General features: G+C 45.5%; 1 protein-coding gene across 1 annotated transcript in view; it reads left to right on the top strand.

Annotated features, from left to right (window-relative positions):
• LOC123508798 (endoplasmic reticulum membrane sensor NFE2L1-like) overlaps positions 1–19,288 on the top strand; it is a 289,801-nt gene that overhangs the window by 177,300 nt on the left and 93,213 nt on the right.

Consider the following 19,288-nt stretch of genomic DNA (forward strand, 5'->3'; position numbering starts at 1 on the left):
CGCCTGCGGCCCGTCTGGCACACACCCACGCAGGAAGGTAGCTTTGTGCAGAGATGACCTGGCGGGTTTCTGCAGGTGGAGATGCTTGCAGGTGGAGGCGTGGTGGCAGTAGCACAGCGTCGCGTGTGTGGCCCGGACGCTGCTGGTCACCGCGGTAATGGTGCATCCTGGCGCCATCACGCTCCTTGCGGGGCCGCGGAGGGTCACGCTCTTTGGTCTCCGCCATTTACTCACTTTGGTGAATCTGCCGCCGTGGCATGTGGCGAGGCGGCGCTGAGTCTCGCATGACCAGCGCCATCACGCTCTACCGCCTCCACGTGCCCGCTCTACCGCCTCCACGTGCCTTGTAATTAACGCTTAATGACCCTGATTGACGCCCGCCACTAATGTGAACTCAAACCATCACCGTGTTCAGCTCACACTAAGAGTGTTGCCTAATCCGAGCCTCGCCCGCATTGCTGCTGCTGCTGCTGCTGCTGCTACTTGAGCGCTAATTGTTGGGAACCTTTTTATTTTGCAGTGCTCCATGGAATCCAGCTCTCTCTCTCTCTCTCTCTCTCTCTCTCTCTCTCTCTCTCTCTCTCTCTCTCTCTCTCTCTCTCTCTCTCTCTCTCTCTCTCTCTCTCTCTCTCTCTCTCTCTCTCTCTCTCTCTCTCTCTCTCTCGTGTTTCAATCTTTACACATGCATCACGTATTTACTTGAGTCATGACCAGTGTCATTCATTCGTGCACGTCTTCACTTTTGTCTGCATTTCTGAACTGAACACCAATTAAGTCTGCCATGCTATTCTTCAACTCCATGTCAATTAATCTTACACCAAATTATAATACATGTCATATTTGTCCTCTTCACGGTGTGGTGAGCGAAATTTAATACTGTTATTTTCTTCTCCTCAGGTAAGACTGCCGGGACACAAGAATGCAGATGTGGCACGTGAGTACACTTAGCAGTAACAGGTGTAGGTGTTAGTGTTGCGGAGCGTTAAGTGCGTGGCGTGTAATGGTGTAGTCGGTGATTGTGGTAGTGACGGTGTCGTATTTTTGCTGCCTTTCTCCCTGGTGGTGAGTAATGCGGTGGGCGGGGCGGCGGGCGGCGGGCCTGCCCATCCCGGTACTTGGTGAAAAATAACTCTGGTGTTGGCTCGTAAATTGCTAATGAAACCTGGCACACTGAGAGAGAGAGAGAGAGAGAGAGAGAGAGAGAGAGAGAGAGAGAGAGAGAGAGAGAGAGAGAGAGAGAGAGAGAGAGAGAGAGAGAGAGAGAGAGAGGAGGGAGGAGGAGGAGGAGGAGAGAGAGAGAGAGAGAGAGAGAGAGAGAGAGAGAGAGAGAGAGAGAGAGAGAGAGAGAGAGAGAGAGAGAGAGATGTTATGAATGACTGACTGCGAGGTAGACAAGATTCCAGACAAATAAGGCGATAACGGAGACTAAACACTGTTCTTTCCAACCACACACTTTTTCACCACAACAGTAACGTGGACTGAACCTTGAAGCACTGCGCTCTTTCATCACCGTATCCAACTTCAATCATTCCGCCATCTTTTTTTTTTTTATATTGACTGCAGTTTTGTAAGTATAGATACAGAATACCGAAACCATAACAAAAATTTCGCCTCATGATTATGTAGCTTAAACATTGATATTCACCCTTAGAATACAGTCTACATAAATCCTCTTTCTCATAATTTACAGCTATTATTGTTCTCTTCGATCTACCATGGGTTTTTGCAATCTTTCATGCTATCTCTTTTTTTTTATAGGTAAATCTCCGCGTCTCTTCAAGCTCGTCTGCTGATTATAGTCCCATATAAAGACTTCTCACTATTTCTATCTCACCTCCAAATCTGTTTTTTAACTTCGTGTTGATTTCTGTAGGTTAGGTTAGGTTAGGTTAGGCTTCTGCTCTTCTATAAATGAGCTTCCACGATACTTTACTTGCCTCCAGGGTCTCTCAAAACCGAGAAAGGATAAATAGGAAGATAGGATTGTGAAATATGGCACGTCAACTTCCTAGACTTTATACCGAGAGCTGAGGCGCTGGCCCGTATAAAGTGGCGACAGATGATGCAATGCCACCATTATGCTAGACTTACGGAGACTTGCCGCCATCCTCAACATTTGGATTAAAAAGTGAAACAAAAATGCAGTTACTGACCTTGTGCTGGGTAGAGAGAAACACACACACACACACACACACACACACACACACACACACACACACACACACACACACACACACACACACACACACACACACACACACACACACACACACACACACACACACCGAAAACAGATTCAGGGTACGTTTACTTCATGAAATATTTATGTCCTTGGTTCTAATAACTTGTTGCTTATCATGAGGCGATCATCAAGTGTCGTAATTAATCAGTAAGGGAAAGGATCCTCGGCGAGCGTTCCCGAGACTGCCAGCTGACTCTCTCAGATCAGTTGGGGGCGACTGAAAGTACAAAGAAAAGGTAGAGATTCGGGAACGATATTGAGAGAGAGAGAGAGAGAGTGAAAGTGAGAGTGTGTGTGTGTGTGTGTGTGTGTGTGTGTGTTTTAGAGAGTGAAATAGTTGGAGAGTCAGAGAGTTTGAGAGTAAAAGAGTTTGAGAGAGTCAGAGAGAGAGAGAGAGAGAGAGAGAGAGAGAGAGAGAGAGAGAGAGAGAGAGAGAGAGAGAGAGAGAGAGAGAGAGAGAGAGAGAGAGAGAGAGAGAGAGAGAGAGAGAGAGAGAGAGAGAGAGAGAGAGAGAGAGAGAGAGAGAGAGAGAGAGAGAGAGAGAGAGAGGAAGCAATAGTTTCAGGTGTAACTCCATAGACTTGTTTTCTCCCTCGCCTGGGTCGTCAACTTGACCTTTCGCCACTTTCCCTCAGCGTGCCTTGACTTTACTCTCATCTGGCCTTACATCACACTGCGTTTTCTCTCTCTCTCCTCCTGGCCTTACCCAGTATAGAAGTCAGTCCATTTTTCGTGGCACACTTTACTTACATAGCTGTTGTCTTGCTCATTCCATAGTGCCGCTTGTGTTCTGGAGAGAAGAATAATTTATCAAGTGTTTTTAGGAGGGAAGGTTATTTTAGTGTTGTCTTGGTTTAAATAATGGCTTGATGTGTGTAGTGTAATTGTTGGTGCTCTGTTAACCTCTTTAGTACTGGGGCGTATTTTTTACCTTGAATTTTGGATATGATTAGATGATTTTATTTAGATTATGAATGGTCTTTGGAGATCAGAAGTTTTCACTATTTTAATCCCCCGCATGAGTTTCTGAAGCTGTATAAAATCACCGAATAGTTAGTAGAATGATTATGTGGAAACGCGTTATTGTACTCAGGGTTAATTTTGTGGGTGAATTGAAATAGAGAAAGGGATTTATTAAGCTTGAATTTTTGTTGCGAGAAGATGGATAGATATCATTAAGAGTTGTTTACTGATAACTTTAACTAACACACAACTCTCCATATTCTAGAAACCATAGGAACAGATACAACATTTATCCCTTTCAAATTTACTTCTTGAAATGCTGTAACGCGTTTTAATATTTATTCTCCTTACTACTTGGTGATTTTAAACAGCTTCAGAAACTTAAGTGAGGATTAAAATAGTGAACACTGGCCATTAATCTTCTGACCTCCATAGACACTTCCTAATGTAAATAGAATCTAATCATACTCAAACTCATGGTAAAAATGTGTCCCAGTCCTGAAGGGTTAAGCAAGGAAAACGGACACGTAGGAGAACATCGTCATAGGTACCTTGAAAAACACCTCATGTCAGTAATACTTTTGAAAATTTGACAGACTTTGTATTAGTGCAGGCTGTGTATTTATTGTAGGCGTTGTATGGGTGACAGAGGGAAACCGGCAGGCATTGTACACATCTGATGAATGACCGTGGATGGATTAATGTTTGTGAGGCGGGAAGTATACAGAGGATGGGCGTACCAGTGGATGCTGTGTGTGTGTGTGTGTGTGTGTGTGTGTGTGTGTGTGTGACGGAGGCAGCGAAGCGCGGGATGGGGTGGGATAGGGAGGTAAGGTCGGTAGGGGAGAGGTTGGGAGGAGAGAGAGAGAGAATGATTAGCACCACTCTCACCACTACAATAGCTCTCTCTCTCTCTCTCTCTCTCTCTCTCTCTCTCTCTCTCTCTCTCTCTCTCTCTCTCTCTCTCTCTCTCTCTCTCTCTCTCTCTCTCTCTCTCTCTCCCAGTCAGTCTCCCCGCCTAACCTCAGCTAATTTCCCAAAGCTGGTGGTGGGTGACGTCAGGGCGCCTCTTAGAATCCTCCACGCCTCCACGCCCACTCCACCCACTGCTCCGCCTACTCCGCCCACTCCGCCCACTCCACACGCTCAGCCCATCTTTACACGCCCGCGATTTACGCCCACTGCACCGCTAACTGTATGGGTGCTTGGTTGGATCAGGATAGCTTGTGTTAGACTGTGTTTGGTTAGGGTGAGTTAAGTTAGGATGCACTAAATTAACTAGGATAGGAAGGTTAGGTTAGGTTTGGTTAGGTTAGGCTAGGATACATTAGAATAGATGAGAATACAGTAGGTTTCGTTACAGTAGATTAGAGTAAGGTAAGTTAGGATACGTCACACTAGGTAGGATAGAAATGCTGGATTAGGTTTGGTAAAGTTAGGTTAAGATCCATTTGGTCATGAGAATAAGGTACGTTTGGTTAGGTTAGGTTAGATTAAGTTTGGTTAGAATAAGTAGCTTAACGTAACCTATGCTAACCTAACCAAACCTAACCTAACCTAACTAAATTAACCTGAAGCTAACCATGTAGCCAAAATAATTTTAAGTAACATATGTCTCCATTTACATTTCTGGTTTAAACTCGCTTTTCCTGCACCGCGCGACCTGTGATGGTGAGCATATTCACATTACTCATCCCTGTCTCGCTGCCGTCACTCTTACTTAAGGGCGTTGCCGTCATTCTCACGCTCATACGAGGAGAAGCAGGAAGGCGAGAAGCGGGTGTTGGGTTGTCATCGTTTGGTGAGCCTCGTTGTCTTGTCTACTTGCCCTGCCAAGTAGCCAAGGGGGATGTGAGCGACATGAGGGAAGGATTTGACGGGTGGGAAAGAAATGCTAAACAGAAGAGATATGACACAAGGAGGAGAGGAAGAGACTTATCCCCTTGAGTACCATGACGCGTTTCCATATTCATTCTGCTTATACAGCTTCAGTGTTTCATGTGGGAGAATGAAATCGAGAAGACAGTGGGCATTAATCTTCTGAACCCCATTGATCTTTATTGATGTCAATAAAATGGTCTACTCGTATACAAATCTCAAGGTAAGAATATACCCCAGTATCGAAAGGGTTAACGGGAAATGATTAGCCACGGAGATCTGAGAGACTTGGAAAGAAGGATTTGAGAGAAGAGATGGAACAGGGAACAATAATTTTGAAACTGAAGACATATGACGTACAAGGAAGGACAGAATGACAGGAGTTGGACAGAAACAAAATAAAGATAGTGTGTTTTGATAGAGATAAAGAATAATAGAGAAAAAGGGAATAAAGGAAAGCAAATACGTAAGTTAAAAGAACAAAATGACAGAATAATGTGAAGAAAAACAACATAATGAAAGGAAAAGACAAATATGAAATAAAGGTGTGATTGAGATAACGAAGATGGAAATTTTAACCAGAGATAAACAATGTGAGTGACTTGAGAGGTGTGACAGAGAGTGATCCAAACTGTGGTGGTGGTGGTGGTGGTGGTGGTGAATAAGGAACACAAAGAGAAAAATAAAAAGAGTAGCAGACACGTTTGCTCTTACACTATATATAGATAAGCTACACCATATAATCTAAAGACACTTACGATAATACATGACAGTTTAGAGGTGATGGTGGTGGTGGTGGTGACAGTGGTAGTGGCTGTAGAGGTTCTGATGGTGATAAAAATGTTTGTGGTTGGAGTAGCGGTTCCTATAATCCCAGTGGTGGTGACAGGGGGGATGGTGATGATGGTGGTGATGATGATGGTGAAGATGATAGAGTTGGTGACGTTTGCTATCGGTATTGGAGGAGGAAGGGCTTAATGGAGAGTGGTGACGAGTGGTGATGTTAGTGATGATGGTGAGAAGGATACTGAAGTGAGAGATGGAGGAAAGAGGAGGAAAGGGATACTGGAGATAAAAGAAAAGGATGAAGAGGAAGAGAAGCGACGATCATTCCATCCCTCCATCTCTCTCTCTCTACCTTTCCTTACCTTCCCTTCCCTCTGAAAACCTCTCCTCCTCTCCCTTCCCTCCATCCTACCTGCTCTCCCCTCCTCCTAACCTTCCTCTCCTGGATACTTCCCCTATTCCTCCCTCTCCCCTTCCCCTCCCGTGCCCACCTCCGCCTTCCTTCCCGCGTCTGCTCCACCCACAAGGCAAACACTTGAGTGAGTCTTGGGTACAGCCTGGCTCGCCTCCATCACCTCCACTACCTCCACTTCCATTACCTCCACCTTCACTACATCCACCTCCACCACTCCACCTCCACCTCGGCACTTTTTTCCAATATTTTTCCCCCTTTCACCGCCATTAATCCTCTCTCACGTAGAAAAGAAGGAAAAAAAACAATGTATCAAGGCCAGAAGGTTTGCATCGCTGTGTCTTTCGGGAACGGGAGTCTTGGAGGATCATGAAAAAGATACCTGGCGAAGGATCCTTAATGATGCAGGTGTGTAGGGAGAACAGGTGTGGGGCTGGAAGCTGGCTGGGGAGTCGAGGCATTGTGTGGAGGGTCTTTCTTTCCTGGTAGTGAAGGAGGAGGAGGAGGAGGAGTGGGAGGAGGAGGGAGAAGATGAAAGAAGAGGAGAAGGCTGCCCCCCGCCCGGGCCATCTGTTATGTGGTCACTACCGTCTCTGCAGCGCCCCACTACCTCCCTTAGGCGACGCTCCGCTACCTCGCCTGCTACCTCGCCTGCTTACTTCTGCTTCCCTCTCCACCACCACCACCACTACGACCACCACCACCACTACCACCACTGTGAATCTATTCCCTTCACTACCTCGCCTGCTTATTTCTGCTTCCATCATCACCACCACCACCACCACTACCACTGTGAATCTACTCCCTTCACTACCTCGTCTGCTTACCTCTGCTTACGTCTGTCTCCTTCACCACTACTATCACCTCTGTTACTGCATCACACACCCTCCTTTTCACTTAAACATCTGAAAGTTACGTAATAAAATGATCACTCCGAAATTGATTTAAGTATATATGTCTATCTGTACAAGTCATTCGATGCTTACATAAATAAACATGCCAGTCTGTATTCCAGAAACATACGATTCAAGCACTTTTTACTGTATACATATTTTATCGTTGAGGTCTCGAATATGCTTGGTCCTTTATGTGATTGAGAGGACTAATTAACTCCTTCAATAATGGGAGACATTTTTATCTTGGAATTTGTGTACTATTAGACCATATTATTGCCATTAAGAAGGGTCCTTGGAGGTCAGAAGATTAATGATCACAGTCTTTAATATTTTAGTTTCCCACATAAGTTTCTGAAGGTGTATGAAATCACCAAATAGTAAGCACAGTGAATATCGAAACGCGTCATGGTGCTGAAGGGATTGATTATGTTCAGATTTTAGGAAATTTTTTTAGGTATTAGTGCCGTATGAACAAACATCATTATGACCCAAGATGTGCTAAGTTGATGTGCTAAGTGAGAGGCGAAGAGTGTGTTGCCCCCAGTGAGACCCCAGATGGATGCAGTCACTCTCCCTCTCCCTCTTCCCTCTCCATAGTAAGACGCCTCCGCTTCCCTGCATCATCACAACCCCTGCAGCTTTTCACCAAATCCCCCATCACCACACTGCCTGCATGTCGTATCTTCATCACCATCACTTCATCACCCTCACCACATCCTCACCATCCTTCAGATCACGTGGTTTAAGAATGTTTTGCCTTCCTTTATTGTGTTCGTTCTGCCTTCCTGTGAGAGTTTCCTTTTCAAAGCAGTGCTCAGTGTTATTATCACGTAACAAGTAATGAGAACAGTAAGGGAAGTGCAGCTTAACAATGGTGTCATATTTCACGGCATTGTCTTCTCCTCTCCTTCCTCTTAGTTACTTTTTTTTTCTTTGTATAAACGGAGATGAAGATAAATGAAAATACGTCGTTGTTTCCATTAGTATACCGGAAGTATGATTATTTCTCTTTAATTAATGAAAAAATAAAACCATATAGTGGAGAAGTTAGTGCTAGAGAGAGGGAGAGAGAGGGGGGGGGGCAAGATCCAGCAGCCATAAATTGAAACTCTGCGTGTATGAGTTTAAAACGAAATGTGTGGATTGAGGGTGTGTGTGGCATGGGCTTGTTGCGAAAGTGTGGGCGCGCGCGTGAGAGCGGGATAAGGGTGTGCACATTGAGGAACATATGCTGTGTGGGGGGAGGAGGGGGGGAGGGGGTGCACAAGTAAAACAATGGTGGTTATGTCAACACCGGGCTGGGAGACAGTGTGGTCGGTTGTGAGCTAACAAGTAGAATCAACACCACACCCGCTGCCTTCCCCCCACCTCCTGTCTCTCTCTCTCTCTCTCTCTCTCTCTCTCTCTCTCTCTCTCTCTCTCTCTCTCTCTCTCTCTCTCTCTCTCTCTCTCCTTCCTGTCTCGCAGTGAAATCCGATGGAAAATCTACACACACACACACACACACACACACACACACACACACACACACACACACACACACACACACACACACACACACACACACACACACACACACACACACACACACACACAGACGGTCCAGACAGGTAACAGGAACACACTGGCGAGGCGAGGCGTCTGTGTGTCATGCAGTATAATAGCGTCGCTTGGAAAAGGATATTTTTTTAAAGGTTTTCTATATATAATCTAAAATCAGATACCGAGGACTTGGAAGTAAAAAAAAAAGAGGAATATTTTTTACTGGTGTGGAATCAGATTGCCAGATGTATAAGAAGAATGATGTTAAAGAAAAATATGATAAAAAATAACCATAAAAGTTAAAATATTGCCTTGCCACACAGAAGCAAATGTAAAGGAAAGGAATTCTACCCTAAAGTTACGGGAACTGGAAGGAAGGTAAAGACATTCAAAAACCTTGTGCACATCATTAAGGTAATCTATTCGTAATAAAAACCCCGTAATCATTGCCGTAAGATAAAGATAAAAGGAGATAAAAAAAAACATGAATTTACATTGTAATATGAAGCGGAACTTTTACACTGTATTGTTAAAAAAGAAAGAAAAGGGAGAAAAGAAAATATTGAGGAAAAATATGAAGGCTGATTATTGTAAGATGTTTTAACAGAAGAGATGGAAAAAAAAACACTGATGGAAGGAAAGGAAAGTTTTTTATAACTCACTGGTAAATTTTCATAAATAAACACGGAAAACTCCTTCATAACAGGTAAAGTAGACAAAGGCAAAGCAAACACAGAATCCCTCAAAACACGATATTAAGAAGAATGATAAATAAAAAGAGAAGGAAAGAGAATTATAAACAAAATAATGATAAATGAAATGAGAAGGAAATAGAAAGCTAAGCAAAATGAGAAAGAAATAGACAAAAGGAAAATGTGAAGGCAAACAATTAGACAATATTGAAATGTAGGAAGGAAAAATAAAAAAAATGCTCTTTCCTCTCCTTGAAAGTAACAGTAACGGAAGAGAAAGCCAAAGACATTAAACCTCAAGACAGAAATCAAGAAATCAAGGCTGGGTGACCAAGGCCGGCTGTGTTTTATTTAGTCTCGGAAATCACTATGTTCTTACCACAGTAAATAAGAGTGTTTGTGTGTGTCTTCCTGTCCAACCCTGCCGCCTCTCTCTCTCTCTCTCTCTCTCTCTCTCTCTCTCTCTCTCTCTCTCTCTCTCTCTCTCTCTCTCTCTCTCTCTCTCTCTCTCTCTCTCTCTCTCTCTCTCTCTCTCTCTCTCTCTCTCTCTCTCTCTCTCTCTCTCTCTCTCTCTCTCTCTCTCTCTCTCTCTCTCTCTCTCTCTCTCTCTCTCTCTCTCTCTCTCTCTCTCTCTCTCTCTCTCTTCTTGAATCACTAACAGCATCATAAGGACCAAAAAATCTGCTGCTGTATGTTTTCCCGTTTGAATTTCTTTTTACGGATTTGAAGGGACAGTATAAGCAGAGGAATGAATGTATGGGTGAGTGGCTGGCGTGATTGACGTGCAGGCTGCCCCGGTGATGAATGAGTCAATGTCCTGAATGTTTAAATAGACGAGTGACTGACTAGGTATGTAGAAGGAAGAGGAAGAGGAGGAGGAGAAGGATTAATGGTAAGATCACCTATCTGGCTCGGAAACAAAAGATTTACATGGATGTTTGGAATAACGTTTCTAAGTGGATGAGTAAGATTATCGGATGTGTGGTGTGGTAGACAAAATGAGTGTTTTATGAATGACGCTGATGGCTGAGTGATTGGATGGATGTGAGTGGGTAGAGGTGGATGACCGACATCAGTACATCCACACTCTCTCCACTTTTCCAGGAATCGTAGCAGGACAAAAATAAGACAGTAGAGAATTCCTCCCAAGTTCTTCTCCTTTGCCCAATGCTTGCGTGTATCAGGAATGACCGAACTTGTTGCAATTACGATATACATTTTTTTGTGTGAGGGCGAGGGATGCAGCCGCTGTACGAGGCAGTGTTTGGACCCGTCTCGGAACTCGGAACGACACTCAACACTGCCACAGAACACCCGCAACCCAATAGTTAGAGTTTTTCCCTGCGTGAATGGTGTGAGCTGGTTTTTGCACCGGGAGGGATCACCGGTATAAATTGGATCTAATGTTTGGGACAGGAGTCGCGTTCACAGGAGTCCGTTCACCAAGACGGGGACACCGGGCTGGGCGGGAGAGGACGTGAGGACCTGAGGACTTGAGCGAAGGCTTCTGGAGAGGAAGTCGTGTAGAGTCGGTTGACGCGAAAGTCTGGATACTGGACACCTGCTGGAGGACGTGTTAAATAAGTTAATTCTAGAATCCTGACTCACGCCGCCAGTTGGTGATAGATGACGCAAGGCTGAGGCAAGGCTGCTGGTGGCGCCCCGTGCTATCGTGTCAGCCGCATTTCAGGGGAGGTGAGAGTTACTGAAGGCGAGGCGTGGGTGGCTGGGCTCCGGGCCGTGTGACGTGCTGCCTTCTTTCTCCCTCCCTCTCCCTCCCACTCACTGATGCACCGCAGCCTCGCTCGGCGTGCAGCCAGCGGCCCGTGAGGATGAGGTCCATCGCCACCCTCCCTCGCGGCCTTCAGGAGTGGCGGGGCGGGGCGGGGCTGGGCGGGGTGGACTGAGGCTGGGCTGAGGCAGGGCCGAGGCAGGACCAGACTGTGCTCCTGGGGATGGCCGCGCTGGACGAGGCTGGAACGGTGTTTTGGCGAGGGGCCGCCGCCTAATACCATGCAGGAGGGGGGAGAGTTAGTATTTAAGGGCGGAGTGGCGAGGGACGGCGTGGGCGTGGGTGTCCGCGGGAAGTACGGAGCGAGGCTGCGTCTAGACTTATCTGAATGGAGGACCGGGGAGTCAATTTGTCAACATCAGGCCTTCATTTATCATTAGCGGTGATTCAACCAACCGCCCCGGCCGGCCGCGCACCGCTCACCTCGACTGAGGCGGCCTGGCAACCTGCGGGATTCTTGTGGAAACTGCTGGAAACCTCGCCGTTATAGACTGGAAAGTTTTCCAGGCTGTGGTGTGAGTGAGTGGAGGTGTGGTGGGATGGAGGTGGTGAGGAAGGAAGGTGAGGGTGATGAGTGTGGAGGGAAGGGAAGGGTCCCCTCCCCCTCAGCTGCGGCCCAAGAGGGACTGCTGCGGAATTCTGTGTTGACCTTCATCCATGTTGACAGAGGCTGGAGGTGGTGGTGGGCAGGCCGTCAGTGTGCCTGTGACCCGCCGCCCACCACCACCGCAGTTAGTGTGTGTACTGGTGACGGAGGCGCAGTGTGGTGTGTGGGCGTGGAGCAGGTCCGCCGCCGCGTTGCGGGCGTTGCGGGCTGGGTGGGCGGCAGTGCGTGAAAAGAAGCAGGAAGAGCAGCAGCAGTGTCGGCGGGCGCTCCATCGCGCACACTCTTCGTTGCCATTCACGCGCACGCTGCGCTGACACGCACTGCGCTCACCTGGTTGCGTGCACGCCGCCTCCGGCGCCTCCCAGTAGCGGACCAGAGACACCCTGTAGGGCAGGAACTTGCCGAGTGGTTGTGTGGCCGCGATCCGGAGGAACATTCCTAAGCGTGAGCCGCGTTGTGGTGGAAGTAAGTCGAGGTGTCAAGTGGCCCATAAATACGTGAGAGTGATTAGTGTGTTAGTGATGGAAGGCGGTGGAGGTTGTGTGGCGAACACTGTGTTGCTTCTGTGCGGCAAGAGCAGACGAGGAAAGCTTGGGAGGCGCTGACAGTGACCCAGTGCGCTGCGGACTGTGGTGTGCGTGTGAGAGGTGGTGAGGCGGCGCGCCGGGCTGGACAGTGGACGCTTGCTGCTGCCGGACGCTTCCTCCACCGGTGGTCGCGTTGTACCCCGCGAGGCCCGGTGTATGTGAGGCTCGAGTTGTGACTCGTCCAGTGCTGTAGCCAGAGCCGGCGTCACGCAGGGCGCGTCGGCCCGACAACTCACATGGTCTTTGCTGCGGCAGCTTTTTGGAGGCCCAGATCGCTCAAGGTGACTGCCGCGGCGCGCTGTCTTAGGAGAAATAAGTTCGTTATAATTATAGATAGTGTACACGTGGAGCAGGCAGACGAGTGGCGCTGGAGTGGTAGAAGTGAGGCCTTGGCTGCCGCGCGGGGGGAGCCAGCCAGGCCTGTGGAAGCCGCCGGTGGAGAGTGGGTGGGTGGCTCGCTGCTGCATGTTGACTACCCGAAACGCATGTACTAGTACCATCTTTGCACACTCTGCATCACTCCATGCTTCCTTACAATGCTGTCAGCCTGCCACCTCTCTGGTCCTTCTGACACCCGAGTTGTAGTGACGTGTGTGTGTGTGTGTGTGTGTGTGTGTGAGAGAGAGAGAGAGAGAGAGAGAGAGAGAGAGAGCAGTCCAGCCACTGTCACGGAGGAGGCAATAACCAGCTCTATATAACTGCACTCGGAGTTTTACAGTTGGGGAGTGACTGCCTCCGGCACCCCGCCATTACAGTCTCGCCAAGGGTGCCGGCAAGGGAGGCACCACTCTCGCAGGTGACAAACCACCCTCGCCCTATGTTCCCGAAACAGACGGAGTCTTGTAGCTCTGAACACGAAAGACTGCGAGGTCCCGGCTGAACTTGATACGATAACACTAAAAGTCATACTCCTCAAGACCTAATGAATATTTATCGTCTTGAATATTCCGTGTTTTTCGTAACGTTATGTATTCATGAAAAGCTTGGTGTCCTCATGTTGGAGTTATATTGCACTGTGTTGTATTCGTTAGTGTGGAGAAGGTCTGAGTCTTAGTGTTGCATAATAATGCATCATTATGTATCGTAACCGTCATTCCAAATTCATATTGCGTTTTGTGTTGCCTTGGCACCTTTATCTGGTGTGGCCGGTAAATGGTATTCATATTTTCAATGCATCATAAAGGAGCGGAATGAGATATTATGATTCCGTAATGGTATTTGGAAGGGGAAGGAAAGCCAGGCCGCAACAATGGCGCCTCGTGATCGCTGAGCCGACTCTGCTGATAAATGGAACACGTAACGCTGGATAACACACGCAGCCGCTCGTGCTGAAGAACTCATTCATTTCAACAAAAAAATGAACGAAAAAAAATATAAAAAGTTAACAATAATTATTTTTTTCTGTATATCAGATTCCTTTAAGAAAAAATGTAACATATATTGAATATCGAAAGACCAATTATTGATTTTTTGATCAAGTGAAACGAGAATCATCCATATTACGTGCGCCACAGAAATGCAAAGAGCTGTAACACTCAGAGGTGAGGGAAGCAAAGTGCGCGTAACAAAAAAAGAAAAAGAAAAAATACATATCAATAATTCAATTCACCAATGAAATCAATACAAAAAACAACAGCGAAGGAGGCGAAATACACTTGGTACATCGCCGAAACATAAATGAACTAATGAATAAGTAAACCTAACCAAAATACTCATTCAATTTACCAAGAAAAATCAAGACAAGAAAAGGACAAACCCAGACCATTACAGCCTTCAGAGCCGCGCTGGAATGTGGACCACAGGCACTGAGCGAGGGGAGGGAAGAGTGTCTATAGCTAAAATTCCGAGTGAAGGGGGAAGAGGGGCGGACATCACGGTATAGAGGCGCTAGTAACGATGACTGGCGGAACACAGTAAGGGAGACACACTAAGCTCCTGCTCCCTCCCTCACCGCCGCCCTCATCCTTCCCTTGCACTGGAGAGATAGATTGGTTATTGGTGATTGGTGATTGGTGAGCTAGGTTTAGAGTTGTGGGAAAATGTCTACTCTTACTTCTCAATCTCATCTCTGTTTTTCGTATTCCATTTGTAAATCTCTTGCACTGGAGAGGTAGATTGGTGATTGGTGAGCCAGGGTTAGAGTTCTGGGAAAATGTCTACTCTTACTTTTTAATCTCATCTCATCCGTTTTTTGTATTATATTTGTAAATCCCTTGCACTGGAGAGGTAGATTGGTGATTGGTGATTGGTGAGCCAGGGTTAGAGTTCTGGGAAAATGTCTACTCTTACTTTTTAATCTCATCTCATCCGTTTTTTGTATTATATTTGTAAATCCCTTGCACTGGAGAGGTAGATTGGTGATTGGTGACTGTTGAATGAGGTTTAGAGTTGGTGATGCTGGTTATAGAAAAATATCCGCTCTCACTTTTCAATCGCATCTCATTTCTTTTTGCATTCCATTTGTAATTTCCTTGCACTGGAGAGGTAGATTGGTGATTGGTGACTGGTGAGCGAAGTTTGGAGTTGGTGGTGCTTGTTGTAGAAAAATGTCTGCTCTTAAACCTTTTCAATCGCATCTAATCTCTTTTCCTTATTCCATTTGTAATTTTGTTTATCCTTTTCTTTATTCGCTTTGCTGTTATTCTGTCTTCTTTTTTTTTTAGCGTTTATCTGTGTCTTTGTGTCGATTATTCTTGTTTTTTCTTGTAATATATCGTTCTCTACTGATACTTTATTTTTTTCACGTTATTTAGTCTGTTTCTAAATATTCTTGTTGATTTATTTTGTATTTTATCCTTTAATAGTCTTCCTTCACCTCATGTAACATTATTTTAGTATCTGTTTCTGAGATTGCTTTACTGTAATTCTCTCCGTTTAATTTATGCAGTGTTTGTCGAATAGCTCTTCATACTTCCTCGCCCAGCTTCCCACGCATGTTGTTTCTCCAGCAGAATGTCGTGCCGGGACACAAGGACGCTCATTAAACAGTCACTACTCACTGCCTTACTCGCCTTGACAAACACACTCCTTGCTTTGCTCTCTCTCCCTCGACATGGTGTTATTCTATCGTATTTTGTGGGTAAGAGCGATGTTTGCGTCTAGAATAAGAGCATTTTATTATATATTCACTACTAACTGTATTAATCATCTGGAGAAACACACGCCTTGGTTTGCTCTTTCTCCCTCGACATGCTGTTATTCTATCGTATTTTGTGGATAAGTGCGATGTTTGTGTCTAGAATGGGAACATGCGAGTGATTTTTTAATATTCACTACTAACTGTATTAATCATCTAGATAAATACACGCCTTGGTTTGCTCTCTCTCCGTCAACATGCTGTTATTCTATCATATTTTGTGGATAAGAGCGATGTTTGTCTCTAGAATAGGAACATGCGAATGATTTTTTAATATTCACTACTAACTGTATTAATCATCTAGATAAATACACGCCTTGGTTTGCTCTCTCTCCGTCAACATGCTGTTATTCTATCATATTTTGTGGATAAGAGCGATGTTTGTTTCTAGAATTAGAGCATACGAGTGGCTATATTCACTGCTAACTGCATTAATCATCTGGAGAAACGCACTTCTTGGTTTGCTCTCTTTCGCCATGCTGTCGTTTTATCATAAGAGTTATTTTGATGAGAGTGACGTTTGTTTCTAGAGTAAGAGCATGCGAGTGATTCTTTGGTACGTTCGCTAGTAAGATACGCGCGTTTGTTCTCTCATACCATAGATTCTTTCTCCTTGCTTTGGTGATGAAATTAACGTTCCCTCCCCTTGCCAAGAAGTCTAATGCATGCTTCGGGAATGAAAATAACACGTTCTCTCCCTTAAAGAAGCTTATGTGTTTGTTTCGCGGATAAAATGGATGCGTTTATTCTCAGATTTTGTATTCAGGTGTTTTGTGCTTGCGTTGCGTGCTGGAGATAGAGTAATGGTGGTGGTGGTGGTGGTGGTGGTGTTGAGGCAGACAGGTAAAGCAGATCGCTAGACAAGGCTCGGTGGAAAGTGTCGTGTCGTGTAGGGTTGAGCAATGTATAATGACTCACTGGAGCCCCAAAACACTTTGGTGGAACTGACAGGGTTGAGTGGACAGGAGCGGGACTGGGCTGGACCGTCTGAAGTGACCCAGTAAACCCGAGTAAACCCGAGACACCTTCTTGGAACTCAAACGACACAATAAAGTGAAGGAAATCCGTACCTTGGCGATCAGGACTCGGGAACGCAATAGCAATGTTCCGCCTGAGAAGACAGACTCATTAGATATGGCCCGGAGAGAAAGGGGAGAGAGAGAGAGAGAGAGAGAGAGAGAGAGAGAGAGAGAGAGAGTCACAGTGCAGATCCGGGCGAGGTTATACACCCCTAGACAACCAACCAGTACCCTGAGTAGGTATGCGCAATACGCCCTCTGACATTACGAATTACCCTGCATCCCCGTGTGTCTCCCCACAACACTAGGCGGCGGAAGACACACCCGGACCCCTCTGCACGCTCTTCACGCAGCTCATGTCAAGGCGAGGGGAAAACAGGCAATGAGTAGATGAAAAAAGCGATATGTTGATTTTTTAAGTAAACTCTGCTCTAGGAATGGCGGGAAACAAGCAAGGTGGATGAAAGTAACGTGTGTGAGTCTCCTTTATCGCAGAACACCTTGAAGTCATGAAGGGAAGCAGGAAATAAAGAATGAAGGAAACGACGACTCCTCTAAAGCTTTTGTACCTGAGGCGAACCAGGACAATCCAGTACTCGATTCACGCAGCTCCTATTACCCGGCGGAGTGAAGGAAACAGCGGATGTGAGAAGCGGCGGTGAGATGATGGACCGCATTTTCAAACTTTGCTGCGTCTTGAGAATTTTAACAGGCTCTGGTGGAGGTCATAAAGATAATGAACAGTTTCTTTCTTTTTTTTTTTTTGGTAATAGTTTAACCAGTATTCGTCATTATAAGTGGAAAAAAAAAGCATCATGAAAACCTCACTTTTTTTTTTTTTGTTGTCTGAAAATTGGTGACGTTTCAGAATACAGAAACATTTTTGTATCATTTCATTGATAGTTCAAGTATTCTACATCATTAATGGGAAAAAAGATATGAAAACGTCATTTATAACCTCAGAAGCCTTTGAATATTATCCGTAATATTTATCGTTTCGTAATTCTAGCGATAGTATACCATTATTGAGAAATACAGCCATAAGAACCTTTTGAAATTAAACTCGTATTCTCAAACACTATTTCAAAAGGCTTTATTTAAATCTACACGAGTTTTTAAGGTGTTTTTATGGTCATAGAGGCAGAGTGCAAGATTTCTACATTATTGACTGGAGAAACACTTGAAAACCTCGCTAATCATCTCTGTGGCCCTTGAAAATAGTTGAGAGCAAAGCATATCCGATTATGAATATCGTTTGTCTCCTTGCGCCCATCTCTCGCCAGCCAGCTTACCGGAGAAAGTGTGGGAGCAGTACTTGCCTCACGGGGCTGGCTTGTATCTAGTCACGCAGGGAAACACGCGGGAGGACGAGGGAAGCAGCGCATGATGTGATTTATGAGAGACGGATCGCGCTGAACGGGAACTGTGCAGGATGTGAGTTGTGGCGAAGCGGTTGCTGCAGGTGTGATGGGGTCTTGTACGTGCTGGGAAAGTGCTGTAGGTGCTGTGTGGCAATGGTGGGTGCTGAGCTGACGAGTGCTGAACAGAGAGAGAGAGAGAGAGAGAGATAGAGATATTGACAGGTGTTGAGGGTGAGGTGCTGCGAGTCATGGTAGGAAGTGCTAAGCTAAGCTGGTTTGAGGTGTTGAATTCCATGAGACAAACGAAAATAAAAAAAAGAGGGAAAGATTGTTTTTTATTTAGTTATCATTTGAGGAACGAAGTAATAAGGCAGAGAAGAAATAAAGATACTACCACCACCACCACCTTCACCACCACCACCACCACCACCACCACCACCACCACTACAACTACAACTACTACTACTACTACTACTACTACTACTACTACTACTACTATTACTACTACTACTACTTATACCATCATCATCACCAATAGAGCAATACCCAACACTACATCCCTGAACAGAGATTCCCAGGCGTGCATTCTGGGTTCAAATATAGGAAGGCCACAATAATTCTTACAATTTTACGATGCACAGTACACTTGCGAGGCGTGGCAGAAGTTACTGTAGAGAAAATTTATGATGACTGAAAATACGAACCTTTAAGTCTTGCAGCGGAACACGGGACAGAAAGTGCTATGACAGAATGCTCGAGTGGTGCTTTTCCCTTACCGGAGACTGGGTAATTCTTCCGCTCATTCCCCAGTCTCTCCCCCGTCCTTTTCTTCCCCCAGGTAATGCCTCACGTAAGAGCCTGGGGTCTTAGGGAGGGGAAGGAAGGCGAGTGGTTCTTATAATTATCAGTATATTGAGGAGGGGGAGGTAGGTACTGGCTAGCGGACCCAGGAAATGAAGGGATCAAAGGAGGAAGCCGTGTGTGTGTGAGTGTGTGAGTGTGAGTGGACGAGGAAATAGAAAGGTGGTAAAGAAATAGATGAAATTTTAAGAGATCTCACGGGAAAATGTAACGAAGTAGAATTAAAAGAAGAGATTGTACCTTTTGTTAAATTGTGAACGTGTTTGTGAGTGAATTGGAACGGGAGAAATAGGAAGAAATTTAAGATATCCCACTTTAAAATGTAACGGAGAGAAAAATAGTAAAAAGAAGAATGTGTTATTGGATGTTCAGTTGTGAGTGTGTGATAGTAAGAACGAGCGAGGAAAGAGAAGAGGTAAGAGAAAGTGATAAAGTAAAGGAGAATGTTAGAGAAAATATATAACTTGGAAAAACAGCAAAGTATAAAGAAAAGACCGTTCATTCTGCTCTCTTT

Source organism: Portunus trituberculatus, chromosome 25 (genome assembly GCF_017591435.1).
Source record: "Portunus trituberculatus isolate SZX2019 chromosome 25, ASM1759143v1, whole genome shotgun sequence".
Taxonomy (NCBI): Eukaryota; Metazoa; Arthropoda; class Malacostraca; order Decapoda; family Portunidae; genus Portunus; species Portunus trituberculatus.